This window comes from Tursiops truncatus, chromosome 4, assembly GCF_011762595.2.
Source record: "Tursiops truncatus isolate mTurTru1 chromosome 4, mTurTru1.mat.Y, whole genome shotgun sequence".
NCBI classification, from domain to species: domain Eukaryota; kingdom Metazoa; phylum Chordata; class Mammalia; order Artiodactyla; family Delphinidae; genus Tursiops; species Tursiops truncatus.
Genome location: NC_047037.1, coordinates 2369368 through 2396811, shown reverse-complemented (window position 1 = coordinate 2396811; position 27444 = coordinate 2369368).

Here is a 27444-nt window from a genome sequence, read left to right as displayed (position 1 = left end):
AGGAAGGAAAGGAACAAATACTTGGGATTGCATCTCTGACCTCTTTCTGCTTCCTTTTTAATGCCTGGGTGTGGGATGGGGTTGATACGGCCACCTAAGTAGTAGGTGATAACGTGTTATTTTAATATTCAGTGACTTTGGGGGAATTTTTATCAAGTGATTTATATTTAGTGTTTCTGAATTATTAAGGCTAATGAGTACCTTTATTATATGGGCATGTTAGAATGGCAAGTATATTTGAAATTACTGGATATAACTTTACCTACATTAACGTAAATCTATCTGAGCACACTTTGACTCGTACTTTTCAACCGTGAGTTTGGACCTTCTACTTCTTTCAACCCTTAGTGTGCTGAGCATTTGGGAGTTAACTGTGCTCTTATTGTTGTGTTCTCCCTCAAGTCCAGAGAACAGCTCACTAACCATCGCCTCTGACAAAGAAATGGTAAGGACAGTCCCTGCCTCAGAGGGTTTGCAGTCCAGCTGGGTAGACAAGTGCAGAGCAAGAGACCGATGCGATGCATCACATGCAAGCACCACGCGTTGAGAGGACCGTCTTACTCAAGTTGATCCTGAGCAACTCCAAGACAAGAGTAGGCTCTTGCACCTTTGGGATCTGACACGCTCTACAGCAGGGTTTCTTAACCTCAACACTGTTAGGTTTAGGCCAGATGATTCTTTGTTGTGAGGATATGTCCTGGGAAGGATGTTTGGAAGCATCCCTAGCCTCTACCCAGTAGATGCCAATAGAACCCACGCCCAGCTGTGACATCCAAAAATGTTTCCAGATGTCCTCTGGGGGCTAAACTGACCCCAATTGAGAGCCCCTAAGGGCTCAGCAAGTATCACACAGAAAACTCTTTGAATTTTAACCATATGTTAAGATAAAGCAAGTATTTTAAAATTAAAAAGCAGGCAGTGGTATCATTCTTTTGAGCAAGAGGACATTCGACAATTTTGAAATTTCTGAAGTCAAATAATAACACTTCTAAGAAGCCATTTTATTAGGTTCCGAAATAAATAATATGCCATTAAAAGTGAATGGGGTAAAAGGATCTTTCACCTGCCTGTACCCACAGGTATCTGTTTTAGTTTGGCCAACACTTTTGCTATTCCTCCAAAAGTTTTAGATCATTCACTCAGAAAGTTTAGCCTTTTTATTCAATCCAATCCTGTCCTAGTAAGGCCAAGATCTACTGACAGATGAACAGTACCAGGTTGATAACATTCCAAAAGCCCTTTCTCGTTCTAATGAAATTGTACAGCATTTTAGGAAAATAACAAGTTGCATGTGACTGTCACAAGAGAAGAATTTTATAGTATGAATGAAAAACATAGAAGAGACATTTACAACTTAACAAAAGCCATCAGCAAAGGGGAGTGAACATGATGGGTAGGGAGAATGATGCTATATATCACCAGTATTTCTTAGTGCTTGAAGAGGCTTAAATTCCATCATCATTATCTAGCTGCATCAATATCATTTAAATAAAATTGCTCATACATAATCAGGATTGTGTCTTTGGAAGTTCTAGCGTTCTATTTTAGGTTGTTTATTTTCTACTTGATAGAATTTTCAGTGATATCCCATGGTCTTAAGCAATCTCCTAAGTCAAAAGACCTTTTTAGATTCTATTTAACCTATTATTTGCATCAAAGAGGCAACGCCTGTTAAGTGGTATAAGGTATTACCTGCTACTAAGGTATTTGTATGAAGACAAATTACCAAAGTAAAAGGTTCTGTACCCAGTTCCAGTGGGAGGTGGAGTGAGTTTCCGACACCAACAAGCACTTCTTGGACACTGACTGGGTGTCCTACAATTCAGCTTAGGCCTGACGCTGTCTAGCTGGAGACCACATTATATCCCACAGGTTAAGGGCTCAGTCCTACAAGGCTGCCGCGCACTCCACTTCAGATACCAGGTCACCTGTGCTTCTGACAGACCGGCTAAGCCCCCTCTTTGGGTTCCATTAATTTGCTAGAGTGGCTCACAGAACTCAGAGAAATATTCTGCTCATGAGATTAGCAGTTTATTATGAGCGTAACCCAGGAACATCCAGATGGGAGAGATGCATATGGCAAAGTGTGGGGAAAGGGCTCGGAGTTCCCCTGCTCTCTCTAAGTGCATCACCCTCTCTCCCAGAGTCCCCACATGTTCGCTAACCTGGAAGCCCTCTGATCCCCTTCCCTTTGGGTTTCTATGGAGGCTTCATTACACAGCCCTGATTGGCTTACCAATGGCCATTGGCAGTTAAGTCACCCTCCACCCATCTTCACTTTCAGGGGGTGGGACTGAAAGTTCCAACCCTCTAATCACATGGTTGGTTCTCCTGGCAACTAGCCCCCATCCTTAAGTGTGGACCAGAAGTCACCTCTTTAGCATAACAGAAGACAACTTCATCCCTCTCAAGACCAAATATATATCTCTTCTTATAAATCACAATGTCGCACAAAGGATGGAGCAGGAATTGGGGATAGAAGGGTCTTCCTGAAAATCAGACCATCTTAGGTACAAGGGAATAACATAAAACCCACAAGCATTAGCATGAAAGATGCCCAGGAGAACATAGGTACGGTTTAAAATTTGGGCAGAATGGAGGAAAGCAGACAGATAATGTCTCACTAGCAGTCGTGTACATCTGTGGTCAGTTCCACAAGTAAAAACATTCGTATTAAAACAGCCACTGCAACTAGTGTGTGCTTTATCAGTAAAGAAAGGGAAAGTAAACACAGAAGGAATTACTGAGGGATCTTGGCGATTGGTTCTAACAAAAGGAAAAGTCTCTAGCAAACTGTAAAAATACAGAGTGTTACTAAAAGACATTTCAGGGAACAGTGGTCTCTTGGGTACCAATAACTCAGACACTCCTTTTGTTGCCTATCAGTCAAAATGCATGTGCAGTAGACACACACACTAATAATGATGGCTAATCCGTATTGAGTCCTTACTTTGTGCAGAAAATTATTTAATCCTTGCAACAATACTCTGAGGCAGTTCCTTTGTTATCTTCATTTTACACATCAGGAAATTGAGGCTTAGAGACGCGAAGTTACTTGCCCAAGGTCACACAGCAAGGATTTGCACCGAAGCCTGACAGACACCAGTGCTTAAGTATTTATCTACTCTACACCATGGTGCTTCAGTGCAAATGAATTAGATGCTTTGCATCCAAGTGAAGGGCCAAACCGGCTGTGCCCCTCTTGTGTCGACCTGCTTTCCCCTGTCTCCCTGGGTCTCCAAGTCCCCCAACTAGATTTCTTGGGAGATTTATCTTTACGGTTTGGAAACCAATGAACTTGATGGCCACTAAGTTTATGCCAACTGTCTTGTCAAAGCCAGAGTGTGTTAGGAGTTGCATTGGGAGGACTAGGGTATAAGGCGGAGAGACTTGTAACTAAGTGTGCCTGGTATGGTTCTGGCCCTCAGTGAATGGTAGAAATTCCTTAGCAATTCTCAGTCATTGTGGGCAGAACCAGCCCATCCAATAGGGATTCTGAACCATAGTGGAAACAGGCCCATGTTGCTGGGCAGGAAGGGTGGAGAATTCCAGACCTGGCCCCTGTTTTCCCCATGTTGTGACCTGCAACAACCAATTTATTTTCCTTTTTCAGGGCCCCTCATGGCATATGAAATGATTGGATAAGAATATAATCTGTAAGAGCCTTCCAGAAATGCTTGATTCTGTGAAATCTCAAGAAGGATGAAAAGTTACTGAGAAGGGAGGTGTGTTATGATAAGTAAATAATCATGGTTCACTGTCAGTGAATGTCTGTAATATGTCCCTTTTGCAAGTAAGGAAACATACGAGACCTCCTTCCCCATCTCCATCCCACTACATCTTGCATATGGAACCATGCGAATCCAGAGACTGAGTTCTGTTAATAAGCTGTTATTGTCATGGATTCATTTGCCCTTTCTGCTTTATTTTCCCCCCATGTGGGTGGCAGTGCGAGTAGTGGTTAGAACCCGGCATTTGTAGCCATGATAAACCATGTTCTGATTCTTGATTCTGTCACTTACTAATTGTGTGACCTTGGGATGTGACCTTGGGATGTGACCTTGGGAGAGTTCACATAGTGGGAGGCAGCCCCTATGTACCAATTGCTAAACCTCTAAATCAGAAAGTTAATAACTGCTACCTGAAGATGTTAATTAAATGTGATACTGCACATGGCATTCATTAGGACTTTTCCGTTGAAAATAACGGAAACTGAACTCAACCTGGCTTAAGGAAAAAAGAGATTTTAACAAGTCTAAGACCAGTCTCACTTCAAACATAGTTAGAGCCAGGTGTTGGAAGGGTTTCATCAGAATCATTCTCCTCCCAGTTTCAAGTCTGCTTTTTCATTCTAATTCTCAGGCAAGCTCTTCTCAAGGGGAGACAGAGGTGGCCAGGAGCAACTCCAGGCTTACTCAGCTCAGTGAGAAGAGGGATCTTCTTTGCCAAGAGTCCTAGCTAAGTCCTCAGCTTGGGTCTCATTTCCATTCCCAAACCATTCATTGTGGTGAGAAGGATGGGGCTTGATGACTGGCCAGGTGTGCCAGCAGACTCTTAGAAAATTTGGCTTATAAACACCACAAAGAGTATTTTTGGACTCATGCTATGTGACAATTCTCCTTAGGCAGAAATTTAAAGGAATCTTCTTGAAAACCCCCTTTGAAATATATTTATGAGAGAACCATTTCATTAATTAGAGCTGGGCAGAAAATTTACTCTGAATCTTGGTCAGAGATGCTTAAAATACCAGCCTTTGTTCATATACTGCTCCTAGGAGCCTAGAGTGGGATCTGCCCTATCCAAAGCACACTAATCAGGGACGTGGGAGAAGTGATTTCACCAAAGGAATACCAGGGTGAATTTACCAGAAAGGGGAAATGGACGTTTAGGCAAAGACAAGCTGTACCTGATGCTTATCATACCACCTGACACACACAGCATGATAAATTTTATGTCTACACGATGTTCAATAAATATTTTTGAATACCTGCAGCAGGTAAGGGACTGTCTTAGGTACCGGGGACATAGTAACAGTGTCCTCAAGAAGCTTAGAGTTTAGCAGAGAGAAGAGAAAATTCAGAAAGTAGACAAGAGATTTTATTTCTGTTAAGCAGGTCATAATAGAAGCAGAAGAAGTTGCTATGGGAACTACAGCAGGGCAGTAATAACAGTCTTGAAGCAGGAAGAAACTTCCCAGGGGAGGCAACATGTACACTGAGATTCCAGAGGAATGGCAGGAGTTAATAAGATAAAAGAGGGGGACTCCTCCAGGTCTGTGTCCATTGGCTATCTGAGCTTAAATTTTATCATCTTGTAAAAGGCCAATAAAGATTGGATATCTTTAGCCCAGCTTGAGGGATGTTGAATTCAAAAGAGAGAAAGAGAGCAGCTGGCTGAAACATTCTGTTGAAATTTTGGGAACCTACCAGCAGAGTAGAATATTCTTGTTATGAGTATTCATTTTGGAGACACCATGTAAAAAACATTTTTTTTAAACAAGAGGAAATCAAACAAAAGTTTAATAACCTGTATATGTGGGAGAGACCGAGGAAAACTGATAACTCCCCCAAGATATTAATTTTAAGAAGACTACCATTATAACTTAACATCCAAAATAAGATTTATTTTGTATGTTAAACAAAATAAAGATTTGAATAAATAAGCAAGTAAGATTTATTTCCAAAGAAAACATGAGATTTCCTGGACAGTGGGTTTAGCCAAGACTCTTACCCACCTGGACAGGACCAGTTGGGCAACCATAAACCCAGGAGCTGGCCCAAGGAGCAGGTGCTTGGGGTAGAGGAAATTCAGGCAGAGCTAGGGTGGGAGCATGAGGACCATGCCTACTCAAGTTTGAGCCAGGCAGGTGGGAAGGCAGGAAGGGAGGAGGGAATGGCATGTTCATCCACACTTCCGTGGATCTTGGAAATACAAGCATTAGATTGGTACAGAGAACTCAAACCATTGTGCCCCAGCATCCCATGCTTCAGAAAATCCATGCTTCCAAAATTCTATTACATGTTGTAGAATCCAACTTAAAGTGGCTTATAGTAATTTGAACAAGAAAGTTGGATTTGTTCGAAGGATGCTGGATTGTTTCAGATTGGGGAACATCTTAGAAACCAAGCTTTCTGACTCCTAGTTTAGATACTCCATTTCTTATATATTAAAGCAACTAATACACCACTGGCCATGGGGATATTCTGGAGACATGGGGCCAAGGCTTGCTTTACTTTGACCTGTCCTTCTGCCTTTTGTAGTTTCTTTTACTATTTCCATGGTGCCTAGAGTTAGAACTTTCTATACTTTGAGTTACTGGAAGGAAAATTTTGTGAGGATAGAACCAAAAAAATAATCAAATGAAACTATTTAGGAAAATTCTACAATCCTACCATAGAAAGAAATACCCCATGGTATTTGGGGAAGGGGTGGAAGTGATCTACTTTAGAAATGTGTAATGTTTTCTGCAATAACAAATGCTCTGTCTTGGATTACACCTGGAAATCCAACCCTGAACGCATCTGTAGATTTTGAGAGATGGGAAGCATTTACAAGTTTGGGGGTTCTGTGTGGAAGCAGTGACATTGCTTTCGATCTTGACAAAAGGATCAACCCAGCTGTGGACCCTAGAATCTTATATCTTTAGTTCTTCCACCTTCCACTCTTGAGTTCTTCATCCTGATCTTAGAGGAAAAGCTTTCAGTTTTTCATCATTGAGCATAATGTTAGCTGTGGGCTTGTCCTCTATGGCCTTTATTATGTTGACATACGTTTCTTCTATATCCATTCTGTTGAGGGTTTTTATCATGTAAGCGTGTTGTATTTTGTCAAGTGCTTTTCCCGCATCTATTGAGATGATCATGTGATTTTTAACTTTCATTCTATTAGTGGGGTGCAACACATTTATTGAGTTGTGTATGTTGAACCACCTTTGCATTCCAGGGATAAATCCCACTTGGTCATGGTGTATAATCCTCCTGATATGTTCTTGAATTCAGTTTGCTCTTATTTTGTTGAGGACTTTTACATCTGTATTGATCAGGGATATTGATCTATAGTTTCCTTTTTCTTGTAGGGTCCTCATCTGCCTTTGGTATCAGGGTAATGCTGACCAGGTTATTCTCAACACAAATGTCATCTACTTGAAGAGGCTCCTCTGACTACTGTCCTTAAAGTGGCCATAAACTCACTAGAATAGTTTGATTTCAAAATGTTAGCAATTTTTCATCCCGGTCTGTATCCATACCTCTTAGCTTTTTAACTCCTCCCATTAAGAGGTGGAATCTTGTAGATCTGATCTGCCCGATAGGATGAAACCAAAGTGACAGAATAAGCATGGCCTGCTGGAGGATGACAGTCCATGTGGAGGAGAACCCAGGTGCCTCAGCATAGTTCAGCTGATCCCCATACATGTAAGAGACTCAAGCCAAGATTAGTAGAGCCACTGACCCAACGTGAAGCTGTTCACTGATAAGTAAGTGAGGTTGACTGAGTGCAGGAGAATCATCTAGCTGATCTGTAGCAACAATAAATGCTTATTGTCTTTTTTTTTTTTTTGCAGATAGCATTTTTAATTTAGAGAGGGGTTTGCCTGCTTTCACTTTTTTTTTAACATCTTTATTGGAGTATAATTGCTTTACAATGGTGTGTTAGTTTCTGCTTTATAACAAAGTGAATCAGCTATACATATACATATATCCCCATATCTCCTCCCTCTTGCGTCCCCCTTCCACCCTCCCTATCCCACCCCTCTAGGTGGTCATCAAGCACCGAGCTGATCTCCCTGTGCTATGCGGCTGCTTCCCACTAGCTATCTATTTTACATTTGGTAGTGTATATATGTCCATGCCACTCTCTCATTTCATCCCAGCTTACCCTTCCCCCAAGTCCTCAAGTCCATTCTCTACGTCTGCGTATTTATTCCTGTCCTGCCCCTAGGTTCTTCAGAACCATTTTTTTTTTTTAGATTCCATATATATTTGTTAGCATATGGTATTTGTTTTTCTCTTTCTGACTTACTTCACTCTGTATGACAGACGCTAGGTCTATCCACCTCACTACAAATAACTCAATTTCGTTTCTTTCAATGGCTGAGTAATATTCCATTGTATATATGTGCCGCATCTTCTTTATCCATTCATCTGTCGATGGACACTTAGGTTGCTTCCATGTCCTGGCTATTGTAAATAGAGCTGCAGTGAACATTGTGGTACATGACTCTTTTTGAATTATAGTTTTCTCAGGGTATATGCCCAGTAGTGGGATTGCTGGGTCGTATGGTAGTTCTATTTTTAGTTTTTTAAGGAACCTCCATACTGTTCTCCATAGTGGCTGTATCAATTTACAGTCCCACCAACAGTGCAAGAGGGTTCCCTTTTCTCCACACCCTCTCCAGCATTTATTGTTTGTAGATTTTTTGATGATGGCCATTCTGACTGGTGTGAAATGGTACTTCATTGTAGTTTTCTGTTTTTGTTTTTGTTTTTTTTTGCGGTACGCGGGCCTCTCACTGTTGTGGCCTCTCCCGTTGCGGAGCACAGGCTCCAGACACACAGGCTCAGTGGCCATGGCTCATGGGCCCAGCCGCTCCGCAGCATGTGGGATCTTCCCAGACCGGGGCACGAACCCGTGTCCCCTGCATCGGCAGGCAGACTCTCAACCACTGCGCTACCAGAGAAGCCCCCTCCTTGTAGTTTTGATTTGCATTTCTCTGATGATTGGTGATGTTGAGCATCGTTTCATGTGTTTGTTGGCAATCTTTATATCTTCCTTGGAGAAATGTCTATTTAGGTCTTTTGCCCATTTTTGGATTGGGTTGTTTGTTTTTTTGGTATTGAGCTGCATGAGCTGCTTGTATATTTTGGACATTAATCCTTTGTCAGTTGCTTAATTTGCAAATATTTTCTCCCATTCTGAGGGTGTCTTTTTGTCTTGTTTATGGTTTCCTTTGCTGTGCAAAAGCTTTTAAGTTTCATTACGTCCCATTTGTTTATTTTTGTTTTTATTTCCATTTCTCTAGGAGATGGATCAAAAAGGATCTTGCTGTGATTTATGTCATGGAGTGTTCTGCCTGTGTTTTCCTCTAAGAGTTTTATAGTGTCTGGCCTTACATTAAATCTTTAATCCATTTTGAGTTTATTTTTGTGTATGGTATTAGGGAGTATTCTAATTTAATTCTTTTACATGTAGCTGTCCAGTTTTCCCAGCATCACTTATTGAAGAGGTTGTCTTTTCTCCGTTGTATATTTTTGCCTCCTTTATCAAAAATAAGGTGACTGTATGTGCATGGGTTTATTTCTGGGCATTCTGTCCTGTTCCATTGATCTATATTTCTGTTTTTGTTCCAGTATCGTACTGTCTTGATTCCTGTAGCATTGTAGTATAGTCTGAAGTCCGGGAGCCTGATTCCTCCAGGTCTGTTTTTCTTTCTCAAGATTGCTTTGGCTATTCGGGGTCTTTTGTGTTTCCATACAAATTGTGAAATTTTTTGTTCTAGGTCTGTGAAAAATGCCATTGGTAGGTTGATAGGGATTGCATTGAATCTGTAGATTGCTTTGTGTAGTATAGTCATGTTGCTTATTGTCTTAAGTCACTGAATTTTGGGATAATTTATTGCATAGTAATAGCTGGTATATTTACTGCCTTATAGTTCTTATCACTATCTGAAAATATCTTGTATATTTATTCATTTGTTAGACTCTACTACTATAAAGTAAGCTCTCTCTTGGCCCTAGTAAGCCAACACCTAAACTAATATATGATAGTTACTCAATAAATATTTGTTAACTGAGAATAAACGGGAAGTAATACTCAAGTACCATTATGTATAGGTCCTTTATCTCCCTCTTCCTTATTTTAGTCTTCCCAAGAGCCCTTTAAAGAAGATATTATTATTATTTTTCAAATGAAAGGCAAAAAAGTTAAGTAATGTGCACAAGTCCAATAATTATAAGAAATAAGAGTTTACTAATGTATATATAACATCTATGGGCTAATCAAACTATTGGCATAGGAAGGCACGCATTGCTTGGGACCAGTTGCTATTACTTTTGGTGGTATATTAATATAACAACCTGTTTCTAAAGATACTTCAGATCTATATAATGCAAACTAAAAAGAAGTCATAACTGCAAGTTATTTATATGAGCCAACGATTTACATTTACTGACTCAGTTCACAGGTAGGTATTTGACAAGTTCTTAACTGCACCCATTGACAAGCAGTACAACCCATGGGTGAGTCTCAGAGCTGCTGTGTTTTGCTGTGGGACCTCACACAGACGACACTGTCACAGGGTGAATCTCTGAGAGCCCCTGTGTCCCAGTTGGGCTGGAACCTCAGGTCCCTCGGTTTCAGGCTAAATAGAGCTCATTTCCCATCTTCTTCAGAGATGGGAACCAGAAGAATCAAGGTCCTCAACAGGGTCAAGCCTGAGGATTAAGAGTGGTGAGAAAAAGAAATAATCTGTCACACTCAAGGAAAAATTTGCTATGGCCCCAAGGGCACTGGGGCTGTGCGTGGGCATTTTGGGGACAGAAGTGAAGCAGGTTATGGAAACTTTTTTATATTGTTATGTTATTTACACACTAAAGGGAAAGCCCTTGCAATGTAGTTGCTTTGACAACAAGAACAACAAGCAAGGAACTGAGCTACCATGGGCCAGACAGAGGACTGGGCTCATCACCTGGGGAATCTCATTTATTCTTCTCAAGAGCACTGCCAGGCATGCCGATGGAACTATACTTTCACGCTGCAATACACGGAGTCTCAGAAAGGTTGTTTGGCCCAAGGTTATCCATCCTTGCCAAGGTCAGACTGATAATTATTTCCTCCTTGTATCAAATGGGTCCTGTAGAATTTGCCACATGGTTTTAACAGTTTTCTGTAAATACTCAAACTCTTTTGACCTCATCCTTCATTTCATATGTAGTTTTGAACAAAATACCCATCTGCAGTAATAAAGGCATTTTGGCTTTTCTGATGGCTGATTACCATATGAATAATAGTATCTGTACTAATTTCGAGTTAGATTTTCTTGTCTAGCAATATATGATATGAAATATTATACTAATAGGAGCAATACTCATCAGAAATAGCAACTTCAGAGGTGTTGGCACCTATCTTCCCTTGGAGCAAAAATGATGGCCACATTGACTCTCATGAGATTCTCACATTGAAATAAATCTGACTTTGCCATATAGTTTCCATTTAAAGTCACTTTATTCTATTTAAAAACATAGCCATTCATTTCTTAGTTTCCCCAGGAGGAAGGAGAAAGCAAGGACAAATATCAAATCAACAAGAAAAGGGGTTTTGGCCATATGGTTATTTTGAATAACTATTTGGTTTGAAGAATGGGTAGCATTTGAATCCATTGCTATGTTTCCTCTAACTGCTTTTCCTTGCCAAGAGAGGAGAATTAAATTTGACTGGCTCATGTTTATCCTCCAGCCCTGACGATTTCCTAGGTTATTTGCTGTTTGTGGCTTTGATGGCATAGTCTCAGCCCTGGGAGACCTTATTCCAGAGGAGAGAGCTATAATTTAAGTTGGTTTGATTTCTCTTTAAGTTGGTTCGTATTTCTCTTACTTAATATCATTAGCAAAGAGTTTTTCTCCAAGTAATTAGCTGTTCTTTTAGTTCCTTCTCTCTTGGTGATCATTGACTGTTTTCTAGTGGACAAACCCAGACCAGAGAATTATTTTCTCTAAAAACAAATAGGAAAAAAATGAGTGTGTCCACATGTATTAGCTTCAAGAATGCCTCTTTCATGTCAGTGAAATGTGGGTTGGCATAGCTAAAAGATTGGATCTAACTTTTGCTTTAATCCTGATAAAATAGGGCAAACTCTAAATATTTTAAACTCAAGAATTAGGGCAAGATGGGGAGAAATGCACTGTGTGTTTTTGTGAAATCAGGTCAAAATGCTGCATTGTTGTAAACAAGGGGAACCAATATGGACACGTTTGCCTCCCAAGCCTCAGTGAGATTGAAAACATTGGTTATGGGGTGGCAAACAGAGCAATCGGAACTGTGGAAACCTGACTGCTCCCAAACAAACTCTGTGCAGTTACAAGCCCAGAGAACACCCATGGAGCTCTCAAACTGGGTACCAAAGAAGGCGGAGGCTGCCAACTTCCAAGCAAGCAACAGTAGGAAAGGAACAACCCAGCCGGGATGAGCTTGCCCTTCTCAGGTGGGCCCAGAATTGCTCGAAGAAAGCAACATGGAGCCTGGCAGTCAGGGAGCCACAAATAAAAGCTGTATTCTAGCAGACGCAGGGGAAAAGACAGAGTCTTTATTAGTTAAAGAAACTATGTGTTTACAGTGTTATTAACGGGCTGCATTATGTCAAAACCGTCTCTTGCCAGCCAATGCAGAAGTAGGTGCTGTAGCCACACGTATGGTAAGGTGTTTTAAAACACTGGCACTTCTCGGTAGGCTGAGGATTTACGTGCCGGCTCAGCTGTGTGGGGTCATTTTAAGATGTTACTGATTTTCCGAATCCTAGAACAAAGCTTCTCAAACTTTCATGTGCACAACACAGTCACCCAGGGTCTTGCTGAAATGCAGGTTCTGATTCAGCAAATCTAGGTGAGGCCTGAGACTCTGCATTTCTACCTATTCCCGGGTGATGACAATGGTACTGGCCCATAAATCACATTTGGAGTTGCAGTGTTCTAGACCACATTATGTCAACATAATGAGGAAAGGGGAGGGCGGTTTGGAACAAATTAGATCATATACACAGGGTATCGTAGAATAAAATGACGGACTTTAATCAGCATTTGAACGTGCCTATTGCAATATGAGATAAAAAAGACACTTGCATTTAGAAGACTCATTTCTTTTTTCCCACTGAGCATAGTTACAACAGAAGCAGAATTTGGTAATATACTGTTATCTTTGCGTCAGTAGAGACTCAGAGCTGAACAAGCAGGTAAGCATCTTGCCTCCACACCCAGTGCTGCATCCACAGTGTCCAAAGGGCCCCCTCCTCGTGTTCAGCATCAGGGCAGCTGCCGCAAACCCCCTCGCATCCTGCTGTGTTAGTTTCCTGTGGCCGCTATAACAAATTATTACAAATGTGGTGGTTTAAAACAACAAAAATGTATCCTCTTCCTGTTCTTCAGGCCAGAATTCCAAAATCCTTATTACTGGGCAGAACTCACGGTGTCCACATGACTATGCTCTCTCCAGAGGCTCTAGGGGAGAATCTGTTCCTTGCCTCGTCCAGCCTCTGGTGGCTGCCAGCCTTCCGCCACTTGTAGTCACATCACTCCAGTCTTCAGAGCCAGCTCTGTCTTCCCATTGCCTTCTCTGAGTGTGTCTTTGGGGAATCTCTGTCGGTCTGTCTCTTATAAGGATACTTGTGAGTGCATTTAGGGCCCACACAGAATATCCAGGATGATCTCTCCCTGGAAGATCCTTACTCACATCTGTGGAGACCCTTCTTCTGCACTAGGTAATATTTCTGGGGATTAGGACCTGATATTTTGGGGGGCTTTTATTCAGCCCATCACACACAGCTAACTACTTTTGCACAATTCCTGAGGTATGCTCAGAAAGATTTACTAGTGTGGCAGGTCAGAGGTAAGACATGCGGTCATGGGACAATTGTCAGCTGAAGTACTGAGACAGCCATTCATGTAACACAGGGTATCAGGGCAGATCCGTTTCTCAGAGGTGCATGAAGCCTTACTCCATTTATAGGGTATTTATAGATGACATCGTCTGCCATGGAATTTAGGTTGTTGGGCAATGTATCTTCACAACCTGCTTCTTAGATCTCAGGTAATAAGCACTGCCCTGTTTTTGTTGTTGTTTTTCAAACGTTTAACACGCTTTATTGACATAGTTATAGATACACAGGTCATTGCAAAGATAAGTACACAGAGGGCTCTTACACCTGTCACCCAGTCTCTCCCAAAAGTAACATCTTGCATCACGATAGTATAGTATCAAAACCAGGAAATTGACATCCATATAATTCGCAGAGCTTTTTCGGAAGACTCATATTTGTAACTGATTAAATAATAACACAGGACTTTAAAATTTTTTAATATTTATGTTACAAATGTCCTTTATTTAGTCCAAATGTCATCTTTACAGACCGTTCCAGCACACAATTAAAGGTAAAAGGCATCCGTGGTTTAGAGGCATAGGGGCACTCTCGCCAGGAGATGGCACCTGACATGTATGTTATGAACCTCAGGAACCAGCAAACTGCTGCAATGCCTTCTCCCTGCGGCTTCCTGGCATTTCATTTGCTACCGTAGAGCGAGTAATGAAAGAAATTTAAAGGCATGAATCCGACATCATACTCCGCTTAGAGCCTGTAGTCTTGTTTACATGTATTGTTAGAGCTTTGGTGTGACAGGGTTTTGATTTTCATAGCGGACCTTCATGAATTGTAATGAATTGTGCAATATTTTTAGGGAAGGTTATTATTTTCTGTGAAAAGGATCTTATACTTTGAATGTTAAGGTCTACGCACTCTTCTTTACTTCACATTTTCTACTTCTGATGTTGTCAGCCTGGGTATATGAGAAAGCGTTAAGGAAATAGGTGAAAATGGGACAGCTGCGTGGGTGCACTTCCAGGAGAGGACCATTTGGAAACCAGGTGGAGCTGAGGAAACAAGACAATGGTAGGCCAGGGAGGAGTTTAATTTCTGTGAGGCAAAAGAAAACCCCAAATCACACCTTCTCCCTCAAAGAGGGGGGAAACATCTCGAGGGGAGCGCTGACGCATGTTACATCTGAAAGTAGTGCTGGGTGGAACCACATCGGAAGTTGAGGCATTTATTTGTAAAAATACTGCATTGAAATACTATTTATTTTGCCAAGTGTTTTGGCGCCCCTTAACTTGCATTCCGCCCTCACCTTACCCTTGTTCTTGTCCTGACCATGGCTCCTGAATAGAGGCTGGGAGCTGGGGCTGTCACTGCCGGGACTGCCCCGGGAGCTGAATGTTTCCAGACTTCCAGCTCTCTGCCAATGCTGGGGAAGCAGCTCCAGGAGCACCCCAGATTTTCTGAGGATGAACCGTAGGTGCTGGCTGTTGGATGGGAGAGCACAGCAAAGGGTTAGGGAGAGGTACCCAAAATAGTAGAGAAGAATTGATGGAGATCTGGGGACAACACCCACATAATTTGCTATTATTTCCAATAATAATCTCTCAAAAACCCCTCAGCTCAATCCCTGCACCAGTCTCTATGTCCTCATTCGCAATTGTTCTCTTGACTCAGTGACCTGTTATCCCAATTGTAGTGATACACACGTACTGTCGGCAGACTCCCTCACAGGGGCCCTTGACCTAGAAGGAATGCTGTTTGGGATGGCTGCCCAGGGTGGGGTGGGGCTGACAGAGAAAGCAACCCTTGTCTTTTCTTTCCCAGACTTCATTAGAACCACTGACCTTAATGAGTTATGGATTTTTCTCTCTGTTGTCTCTTCATACAGGGGATCTGGCAGGGACAAGAGCATGAATCAGCACAAATATAGAGCCATGATTGGAAAACACATTCAAAGTAAGTAATACACTGGAAGTAGAGAAAAGGCATAATCTTTGAATTTGAACATTGTCACGCATTTCCTATACGGAATCTCTGTAGCTCTTCTGTGGCATGGGAGACTGTCGATCAGTGAAGATAACCAGCAAAAATCCCCCTGCCCTATGAACAACCACCGAATTGGAGGAGAAACATAATCATATTTTTTTTGTGGAAGTAAATGACAGATTGGTATATGGCATACATTTAGAAATGTACAAAAATTATAAGTGTACAACTCAATATATTTTCACAAAATTACCCGTATGGCCAGCATCTAGATCAGGAATGACCACCAGAAGCCCCCTTTCACCTCCTTGCAGTGAGCAGGCAATCACTCTGCCTACATCTAATCCCATAGATTAGTTAGCCTGGGTTTGTACTTCATATAAATGAAATTGTGCGATATGTCCTCCCTTCTGTCAGGCTTCTTTTGCACAGATATTATGTTTGTGAGATTCATTCATATGTTGTTTATAGCGATAATAATTTGTTTTTTTCATTGCTGTGAAATATTCTCCTGTGTGAATATCCTCCAATTTATTCCACTATTTACAGTGGATGGAACTGGTTTGTTTTTGGTTTGGGGCTGTTAGGAATATGGCTGCTATGAGTATTCCTGTGTGTGCACATTCTTGCATTCTAGGACATGTCTGGGGACATACAAAGACCTGCTGGGTTATACATAGGAATTAAATTGCTGTGGTTTACAGGGCTTTATTGACATTTGTATGTTTATGAGTAGAATTGTTTATGTACAACTCAGGACAGGATTGCTTAAAACAAGCAAGATGCCTCCTCTCATACCATGGGTATCATTTAATTCAAATTCCTTTTTCAGGAGAGCATTTTCTAATACGGTAACCCCTTATGCTAGTGGAATTATAGTCTGTCTATTATACCTAGCATTTATCTTGTTAAGCAATTTAAATGATTTCTTCTCCTATACATGGACATGTTATGAACCCATTTTCAAAAGCAAGGGGGGCAATGTAACAAAGTAGCACCTGATCCATTTCTAAAAGGCGCGTAGGTAATCCCTAAGTCTTATCTGTTATGCCCACATTAAATAAGATAATAGAAACTGTGCTCACCTATTCAGAACTCTCTATTCTTCATATTTTTAATCTGTTGCAAGGTATGACATGTCACACCTCTTTTAAGAGTAGCTTTCAAATGTTTTGCCTTATTATAAGACTTACCCACAAAACTTGTTAAAAAAATAGATTTCCAGTCCAAATAGATCAGACGCTATGAGGAGGAATCTGGGAATGACTTTTTCAAAACTGATTTTATGATCAGGCAAGATTTGGAAACAGTGAGAAAGAGTATTACAAATTGTTGCATATTTGGTACATTCAAACAATGATATGTGTAGAGTCATGATTTCTGAGGTTCCCTTTAAAAAAAGACTTGGGCACCCAATAAATGGCATGGTGGGTGTGTGTGTATAGAGGTAATTACTAACACTTATATTTTTTTCAGTTCTTTGATATTACTAGTCATTTGTGTAGTGTTTTCATTCATTTAACAGATCTGTTGAGTGCCCACAAAGAACTGTATTATTTAAAAGTTTTACATAATATGACTCCTGCCTGAAAGAATTCTAGGTATGACACTCACAAAAGTAGCTAAATCATAAAGCGTGATGATAATGTATAAATAAAGTTCCATAGGAGTGTTCAGAAGAGGGAAATAATTCCGAACAACTTTTTGCCTTTTCTGTTTCAATTCCACCTCTCCTCCATGCACACTGGAGAAAAAATCACTCGAATTCATGGGGACCCACATTCACCACTACCATTTATCAAAAACGTGCATCCACATGTTGAAGTTAACACATATACAGGTCAAATTAGGAAACAGAAATATGAATAACAGCATACAATGCTGGTTTGTCAGCTTTCCACTTAATTTTAAGTCTTTTCAAGACAAGAAAGTGTGCTATTTGTCCACTGCTCTTTCTCCAAATTCCAGAACAGTGCCTAGAACATGGCAGGGGATCAATAAATATTTTCTGAATGAAGGATAAAAAGATATAGTAGGGGGCTTCCCTGGTGGCGCAGTGGTTGAGAGTCCGCCTGCCGATGCAGGGGACGCGGGTTCGTGCCCCGGTCTGGGAGGATCCCACATGCCGCGGAGCGGCTGGGCCCGTGAGCCATGGCCGCTGAGCCTGCGCGTCTGGAGCCTGTGCTCCGCAACGGGAGGGGCTAAGGCAGTGAGAGGCCTGCGTACCGCAAAAAAAAAAAAAAAAAAAAAAAAAAAAAAAAAAAAAAACAGAAAAAAGATATAGTAGAACTTAACTACATTATTGGTAACAGTAGATTTATATGACCCTAAACATGGATCTAATCTTTGACCCTGTAATTCTACCTTTGAGGAAAGAATCTAAGAGAAGAAAATCACTATGTAACATGTAGATAATGTGTGGCTATGCAGGTATCATCGATGGTCAGTAGAATTATGTATGACATAAAGTTTAATATTTGGGTGGACTTAGGCTTTGGAATCAGAAAGAGCTTAAATCAACTCTCACCCTGCCACTTGCTCCCTGAGTGAACTAAGATTTCAGTTTCTGTGAAGCGTGGTTGACAATAACAGTTTCTATACTCATAGAATTGTTGAGAGGATTGCATGAGGTAATTCGGGAAACGCTAGTTGAACAGAGCCTGGCACACGATACAGATTTCATAAATAAGAGCAGCTTGCCATTAGTCTCACCCTGAGGGTTAGAGAAACTGAGTCCTTACCCCAATAGTTTCCTGCAGTCTGTTGGAATATTGGCATAAGAAAAGGATAAATCTGTGGTGATTAGAAGTGTCAGTGGTGGCCTTTAGAGCAGTTCCACATCTGACCCACACAAGCATATGTGGCAGCTCTGTCTGTGAAGCACTGTTATCATTCTCGTTATTATTATTAATGTTGGTCTATTTCTCAAAATGGTATCCTTAGAAGGAGAAAGTATCCTAAGTATTCCAAAAAGCTGGTTAATCTACTTGCTGCCTAAGATATGGGCAATAAGATTAGTAAATGTTATTAGGAGAAATTTTATGTGGAAATATGTATAATATAGTGTTACATATACAAATAGAACCCCAAGTTGTAATTAAGCTAGATTATCACTATTCATATATAAATACGTGGTTTGTAAAATAATCGTTGGAGTGGCAGCATGGAGTTGTAGACAGTTGTTTCTAATTCAACAACTGTACATTGATTCTTGTTATAACATTTATGTAATAAACACACACATTTAAATATTCATATCCATCAGCTATGAAGGAACTTTCAGGGAATGAACTCAGTTTCTGAATTAGGAAATTCGTGTTAATCTAGAAAACAGAAGGCCAGCGTGGTCTGCTTTAAGAGTAGAGCCTTTAATTATACTCTAATAAAGATGTTTAAAAAAAAAAAAAAGAGTACAGCCTTTGGTTCTGGCTCAGAAGTACTGTGGCCGTAAGAACCAAGTGACTCTGATCCTCAGCTCTTGGCTTGAGCTGTTTGTAAAATTTGTCATCTGAATTGAATAATTCAAATGGAAGAAATATTAGTAATACAAAAATCGTTGGCCCCGTTCACAGTGATGATGAAATAAACAAGGTTACATCATCTGTGGCCTGTGGAGTCCCCACGGGGCTTCTGCATGTATTATATCCATGAGGACACCACCCCCTAGTGTGGGGAGGTTGGCAGGGGATCCCCATTTTAGTGGTGAGAAAAATGAAACTCAGAGGGGTCAAATGTCCTTTCCAGGGTCATGGCGCCATTAAGTGGCAGAAGCGGGACGTGACCCAGGTTTCCTCATTTTAAACCTATCGTGCCAAGGTCAGAGGCTAAGCAGTTGGGAGTTAATGGATGTAAATAAACTATATTTGGGCCCATTTGGTTGGGATATCAAACCGTGACCTAAATTTGCCTCCTTTTCCAATGTGGAGTTTCTTGAGAATGTCAATTAATCTCTGCTAATTTTGTTGAATCAGCAGCCAGACTAAAATAATCTCACTGGGAGGAAAGTCGTTTCTTCATTTATCTTAATGGGGAGTTAATTTTGAGACCTAATTATCAGAAACACTGTCCCTTTGCACTTGGAGTAACCTATGCGGAGCTGCAGAACACAATTAGCTGGTGTAATTTCAGTCCATGCTCACGTGGCTGTAGGATTTGACGCCTGGGGTGGGGAGCTCAGGAAAGGAAGTTTAGGTGTTCACTGTTGCTCTCTGAATACAGGGAACTTTTCTTCTGATGTTTCTCTGCATCAGGGGTTGATCCCCATCTCCTTATCTTCCTGAGTCTAAGAATGTAGTTCTTCCAGACATGTGCATGTATTAAGTGGTTTGCTTGTGTGTCCTTCAAAGCCTATCACAGAAAGTGATGGGTGGTGATAGGGAAGTGGTTTCACATTCCTGAAAGATCTTAAATTTAAACTCTGACATTTTCTCCAGAAGAGGATATACAGATAGACAATTTTATGGCATAGTAGTTGAAAGTGTGGGTTTTGGAGTCAGGCTGCCTGCTTTCCAGTTCTGGCTCTACCTCTTGGTGCTGTGTGACTTTAGGCCACGCGCAGTCTTTCTGTGACTCAGCGTCTTCATATGTATAATAGGGAGAATGATAACAAGCACCTTATGGAATTGTTGCGGGTGCAATGAAAATACACCTTTTAAGCACTGGAAACAATAAGCCATTACTATTTGTATGTTACAGTAAAAGTGGTAATTTATAAAGTGTAAGTATTTAAAATACACTGCAATTTTTTTTAACCTGATAGGGCATTTCTCCAAATTTTTTTTATGTGTTTGATGTATTGAAAGCCTCAAGAAATGGAAATATTCCTCTTGCTGGAGAATTCCCTTTTGGAAATTTCCTCGTGGATTCATGTCTTCGTGTTTGTGATGAGCGTATATATCTTCCAATTTAAAATCAAATCACATTCACAAAAACGACTTAACAGAAATAATTCTAGTCAAAGAATTTATTCTAACAAGCACTTTAAGCCCTCTCCCCATTCTATCAGTGCATTTTGGTGGAGCCTTTGATTTCCAAAGTAAGAAATTCATCCTAAAGCCAGTTCAGGTATTTCATCATGATGCTTTTCCCCACCATTCAGCTCACAGGGACTCTCTCCCTCCTCTGAATACCACTGAATGCCTATAATTTAACTGTCACGCTTTTGGCACTTATATATTTCATTATATCTTAGGTTTATGAGTATATACCTTTCCCCTTCACTAGATTTTAAGCTCTTTTTAGGCAAGAACTCATTTGCAATCCACAGGTCAACTTCTGTCTCTGACCCCTAAGTCTATAAATATTGTCTCAGTTTTACCCCCGTATCATTCCAGGTTCATAGCTCAGATGCCCTGATGATTTCCTTAAGAGATCCGTTTACAACAGGCATTTCATGAGTTTCAGAAAAATGCGCACATCATTTTGGGGAAGGCTGATAATGAGTGGTAACAGTGCAGAGAATGCATATGACTTCACCTCCTTTCCTACCTTGTTGCCTTCCCCTCTGCCGTTATTAGAGAGCCCATCCAGAGTTCCAGATTCTTCTCCCTCTGGTATTTTGGGTCTTTTCCACTCTCCTTAGATGTCTGCAGGGGACTTCCCTGGCGGTCCAATGGTTAGAACTCAGTACTCTCACTCCCGGGGCCTGGGTTTGATCCGTGGTCTGGGAACAAAGATCCTACAAGCTGCAAGGCGCAGCGATAAAAAAGAAGTCTGCAGAAACAAATAATTTGGGTGCAAACATTCTCCAACCTCTGTCTGCTTTGGTTTTCCCAGACTAGCAACTGGCATTGCCATAATGTGTATACAATAGGCACTTAATAAATGTTGCCTGGTGATGCAAAATACTTGTTGATGGTAGAAGTAATTTTGATAGATGGTGAGGGTTTCTTGCTATAGATTGAATACTTGTGTCCCCCCTAAATTTCATATGTTGAAATCCTAGCCCTCAAGGTGATGGTATTTGGAGGTGGGACCTTTGGGAGGTGATTAGGTCCTGAAGACAGAGCCCTTTCAAATGCAATTAGTGCCCTTGTGAAAGAGACCCCAGAGAGATCCCTAACCCCTTCCACAGTGTGAGGTTAGAGAGAGAAGGTGGCCACCTGTGAGCAAATGGGCTCTCACCAGATGCTGAATCTGCCAGTGCCTCCATCCTGGACTTCCCAGTCTCCAGAACTGTGAGAAATCAATGTCTGTTGTTTATAAGCTGCCCAGTCTACAGTGTTCTGTTACAGCAGCCCAAGTGGACTAAGATACCACCCCAGCAGGACTACACAATACAGGGATCTAGTCTTACTAACAGTGGAAGCATTTTAAAGAGATGTCTCTTCTTAAGTTGGCCGCTACCACTTCTTCAACCAGTAACCTCAGTTACAGCTGATAATCGCTAGGAAGCTCATTACTCTAATCTCAAGCCTGGAAAATACTTGGAAGATTTTGCTTCTCTTAACTCTCATGCCTTGACTGTGTGGAAAAGTCATGGGTATTAAAGGAATGCTGAACTTTCACTCACATCCAAGCAGTGTGAATATGCAGCCTCAGGGATAAACACAAAAGCTAGGGAGTAGTCCCTTCGTGTGGCAATTCAAGTCATGTCGCTCCATCTTTTCCCTTGTGACAGGGTGAAGAGCTGAAGCTTCCCATCCCAGAGGGCAAAGAGAGCCCATGTTCTTCATAAGAACAGCTGGATTCTGGAGGAGAGAGCCTTAAAAAGGAGGCTAGAACTCTCCAAAACAGGCCTGGAGAGGAGAAGTCTATTTATGCCTCAAGAGATTTGGGAGGTAAGATGCTGTGTAGACAAGTGCTGTTGAGCTGGAGAGAGGCCCTGCATCAGGACCAGGATGTCAGCCTCAGGTCTGGACATGAACTCAGCCATAGTGTGCTGGAAGCGGAATTAAGACTATGGGCCCTCGGGTTAACACGTTAGCAAAACTGTGGTTTACATCATGACTGTTTGAGGATAGAATAGACCAGTGTTACCCAAAGTGTGGACTACAAGATATTTTAGGTGGTACACAGCTCATCTTTTAATTTTTTATACATTTGTGTTTACTAAAATATATAGAAAATAAAGAGTCAGTCAAACCCATGATTTCATACGCAGGTGTCCATCTAAATAGCAGGAACTATACATGATGTGTTCAAGCATGTCCAGAGTTGTTTCAAGACTTGGATAACTGAAATTTTCACCAAAACCGTCTGTAATATACATAGTTCAGATGACGTGGCCTGCTAGTGTGGATCTGTGTAAATAGAATGTCCACATTCATCTTCACATGTCTTTCAGGCATATAAGAAAAGAGGGGGATTTGATTATTTAAATATCATTATGGTGGTATGTGAATAGCCAACTTTAGGACAGCGGGGTTAGACAACCACTTGGTGGAGATGTCGTTGCTGAAGAGATTCAGGCACTAAATGGGGTAAAGTGGACTTTGAGGTCCCTTTCCTGTTGGAGACCTTGGGCCTGGAGAAAGGGACTTTATAAGGAAGGGATGTAGCAGTTGTCAAAGGATACAGGACCTCCTTATGGTTCTTGGAATGGTGAGTACTGGCACGTGGTGGGCAGGGGCCAGTTTCCTTTAGACATCTTACACTGCGTGGGAGACCCCACAGTGAGCAACTGTGTTACATCCACACAACTTTTGAATGTCTTGCTGGTCACTTGTTTCGGTGGACAAATCTCCTGATAATTATCTGAACCTAAAACTGAACTCTGATGTATAAGCAGCTTTTTTTTTTTTTAGTTCTGTTATACTCTCATTTTTCCAACTCTACAACTACTGTGTCATTCACAGGACCACTGTTTAAGGATGGCAATCCATTTTGGTTTGTTATCAATTACTTTTTATTAAAATTAGGGCATTTTATTAATTTGTAAGGAATTGTGTGTTTATTTGGGTTATAGTGTCTATGAATTTTATACCCGGGTCTGTTTAAGAATTTCTGAAGTGGTAGCTGCCTGCACACTCTCTCTTATCATTAGTAGAGCTTCAATTTATCTTCTCCACAGATCAGGATCTGTGGGCTGGTAAGAGAATTTTATTCAGCACTTCTGTCAAAGAAATTCTAAATACGGAATTTCCAGAAAATTTTCATTGGAATTTCCGCAACAAACCCTGCAGATCTTTGGATTTCTATACTAATTCTGGAACTAATCGATTGATTGATGATTATACGATTTTTAAAGGTTACTTTCCATTTACAGTTATTACAAAATACCGGCTATGTTCCCCGTGTTGTACAATACACCCTTATAGCCTATCTTACACCCAACAGTTTGTACCTCCTCCCCACCTTTATATTGCCCCTCCCCCTTCTCCCCACTGGTAACCGCTAGTTTGTTCTCTGTATCTGTGAGTCTGCTTCTTTTTTGCTATATTCATTAGTTTGTTGTATTTTTGGGATTCCATGTATAAGTGAGATCATACAGTATTTGTCTTTTTCTGTCGGACTTATTTCACTCAGCATAATGCCCTTCAAGTCCATCCATGTTGCTGCAGAGGGCAAAGTTTTGTTCTTTTATGGCTGAGTAGTATTCCATTGTACATATGTACACCATCTTCTTTATCCATTCTTCATTTTATGTTGCTCCCATTTCTTGGCTATTGTAAATAACGCTGTTATGGACGTTGGGGTGCATGTGTCTTTTCAAATCAGTGTGTTTGTTTTTTTTCAGATATATACCCAGGAGTGGAATTGCTGGGTCATAGGGTAGTTCTATTTTTAGTTTTTTGAGGAAGCTTCATATTGTTTTCCACAGTGGTTGCACTAATTTACATTCCCACCATCAGTATACGAGGGAGGGTTCCCTTTTCTCCATATCCTCGCCAACATTTGTTTGTGTTCTTTTTGACAGTAGCCATTATGACAGATGTAAGGTGGTATCTCATTGTGGTTTTGATTTGCAGTTCCCTGATGATTATCAATGTTGAGCACCTCTACACGTGCCTATTGGCCATCTGCATTTACTCTCACCTGAGATGTCACCACAATGAGACATTTTTCCCAAGAGGATTTCTACACTATTTCAATCCCAAGAGATCTTACCTAGTTTTCTGGATAGTAGATTAAAGAAATATCTCTATTCTACAAAAATAATTAGCCCAAATATTCTTCTTTTTAGCTTAGATGTCTTCTGACTTCAGTGTACCTTGAATCACTAGGGCCACTTGTAGAAAATGCAGATTCATGGGTCCCATCATGACTAACTTGCACTGAAAAAGCATCTTCATATTTCTGATCTAGGTAGTTCATGAGCCACAAGTTTGAGAACACTGCTTGAGATTATATGATTCACACTAGAGTTGAAGAGAAAAACAAACCAGACCTTGATATCTCACCGGTGAGAATACACTTTACAGGTCCCACTCTGCTGTTCTGATGGGTGGAATCAGACATTAGAGTGATCCCATGTGCAAATTTCTTCTTTGAGGAAAACCTTAGGAGACACTAATGTTCAGCTTTCCGTTGATCCAGCCCCAGCATATTTGGGTGTCCTGGGATATCCCCCTTTGAATTGTCAGCTCACCACCACCCATTTAGCTCTGGCCTTTGAGTAGCTGCCCAGAAAGGCAGGAGGAGGGCTTCCTTCTGGTCAAGGCTGAAGCTCCTCTCATTTCTCCATTGCTCTCTTCTTGTAAGAAATGCCAATCACACTTGAGTTGGGTTCCTTGAGGCTAAAGACCAGCACTTCCCGCTTTGTTCTGGAGGGACTGTCTTCCCCCCAGGCTCTGCGACATGAGCTCCTGCCTCGTTGTCTCTGGCCCCTCTCCGGTGCCCCAGGAAGGCCTGCTGTTTGTTTTCTCACCTCTGCTTGCCAGTCAGCAGGGTGAAGAGGCGATATCTGCTTAGGTCCTTGCTGTTCTGCTGCCAGTCGCAAACAAGCACATTCCTTCTTAAGAAAACAACCTGCGGCTTTGCTTTCACACCCCCAGTTTGCAGAAAGAAATCCGAGGCTAATAGCATTAGATCTGTGTCAAAGGCATTATTTACTTTCATTATGCATGGTGCGAAAACACAGTGGCTGGTACACACGCTGGGGCATTTTGTCATCTTACGTGCCAGTTCATTGCTGTCTTGTTAAGTGTTAATATAACACTTACACAGTAATTGATTATTAAAATATATGATTATGTCTAATGTTCTAACTCATGGAAAAATATACAGTTTGGTTTTGCATGTTTAGGAGAGTTTGTATGATTTTTCCCCCAAAATGGGGAAGTGAGCCTATTAAAACAAATTTGTTCAACCAAATTAAAACTCACTATATTTCACTAAGAAATGGCATCCATGTTTTTGGCATTTAAGATTAATTTTCTAAGAAAGCTAGAAGAAAGATTCACAAAGGCGCAAGAATGCAGAATAAAATTGATTTCTCTTCATTCAACAGCAATCACTAAATTATATTGGTTTTTATTCCAGATATATTTATTGAGGACCAACAAATTGCCAAGCACTGTGGTAGGCTTTATAAATGGTGGGAAACAGGCATGCAAACCCTGAGTATCAGAGAACTTCAGTTACTATGTGAGGGGCAGGTAGGGGTGAGAAATACTGAACAAGTAATGATATAGAAGAATAGAAAGGATTGGTGCAGCCGGTTAGCCAGGGCTAAATGGGCAGTGGTGAGCTGACAACGCAAAGGGGGATATCCCTTCTTGGAGGAGGTAACATATCACCTTGAAAGAACTTAATCGTTTAATCAATGACCAGCGTGCACAGAGCACTTTTTCCTGGGGTATAAATGACTTCCCGGCACTGTCTGTGAAAGGAAATGAAGAGCACCTGGGTCCCAGAGGAGGAGAAAGAACTGGGGGAAAGAATGAAAAGGTGTCTGAATATAGACATGAAGGTTTTTTGATTCTTTTCTTGTCCTAGAGTTTGTGTGGTTAAACATTTCTTTGACTTTACAGAATAAAAGGTGATTATGTTAGAAAGGGCCATTTACCTAAGATGTAAGTCAAGGGGGAAAACAATCCTTTTCCCTCCAGCCACGAGGGGTTTCGGATGTACACACTGCAGCTGGCTCTGTCTTTGCACATCCTGTTGGTTCTTCTTGCTGAAGGGCCTGCTGACTTTTCTCTACTTCCCTTTGATAACCTCTACCTGACCTTTGGGAATGTCCTTAAACATCCCTCCCTCAGAGCAGTCCTTCCTGATTCTTCAAGATTGAGTTAGCTTCTCCCTCAAGCAAGGGCTCCCACCATTTCCTGTCTGTAATTCCCCATCATAATAGAATTTTTGCCACACTGTGTTGTGATTGTCTGTTTATATATTTGTCTCCACGGGTTCACTAGATGAGATCTCTTAAGGGAATATGTTTCACTGACTCCTATTCTCCTATTATCTATTGGAGAGTCTAGGATACAGCAGATGCTTTATAAGTATTTGGTGAATTAAAGGATGAATGGGTGGATAAATGAATGAATAATTGGTAGATTCATGGCCTCCCGAGAACATTCACAATATCTAAGTCCAACTAGTCTCTCAAAGATGACAGTAGGTTAAAGGTAGATTTTTCAATAGAATAGCACAGAGATTATCCCAAGCTAGTCTACTGTAGGTGTATTAGTTACCTAATCGTGTGTAACAAATAGCTCCATAATTTAGTGGCTTAGAACAAGAAGAGCAATTCATTATTTTGCACTTTCTGTGAGCCAGGCCTTTAGGAGTCACTTTGTTGGGTGCGTCTAGCTCAGGTTTCTCATGAGGCTGCAGTCAGATGTAGCCTGGGGCTGTGTCATCTGAAGGTTTGACTATGGCTGGAGGATACCCTTCCCGGGAGGTTCGCTCATGTTGATGGCAAGTTGGAGTTGGTGAGTCGGCTCCTCTCCACTTGGGCCTCTTCCTGGGGCTTCTTGAATATCCTAATCACGTGGTAG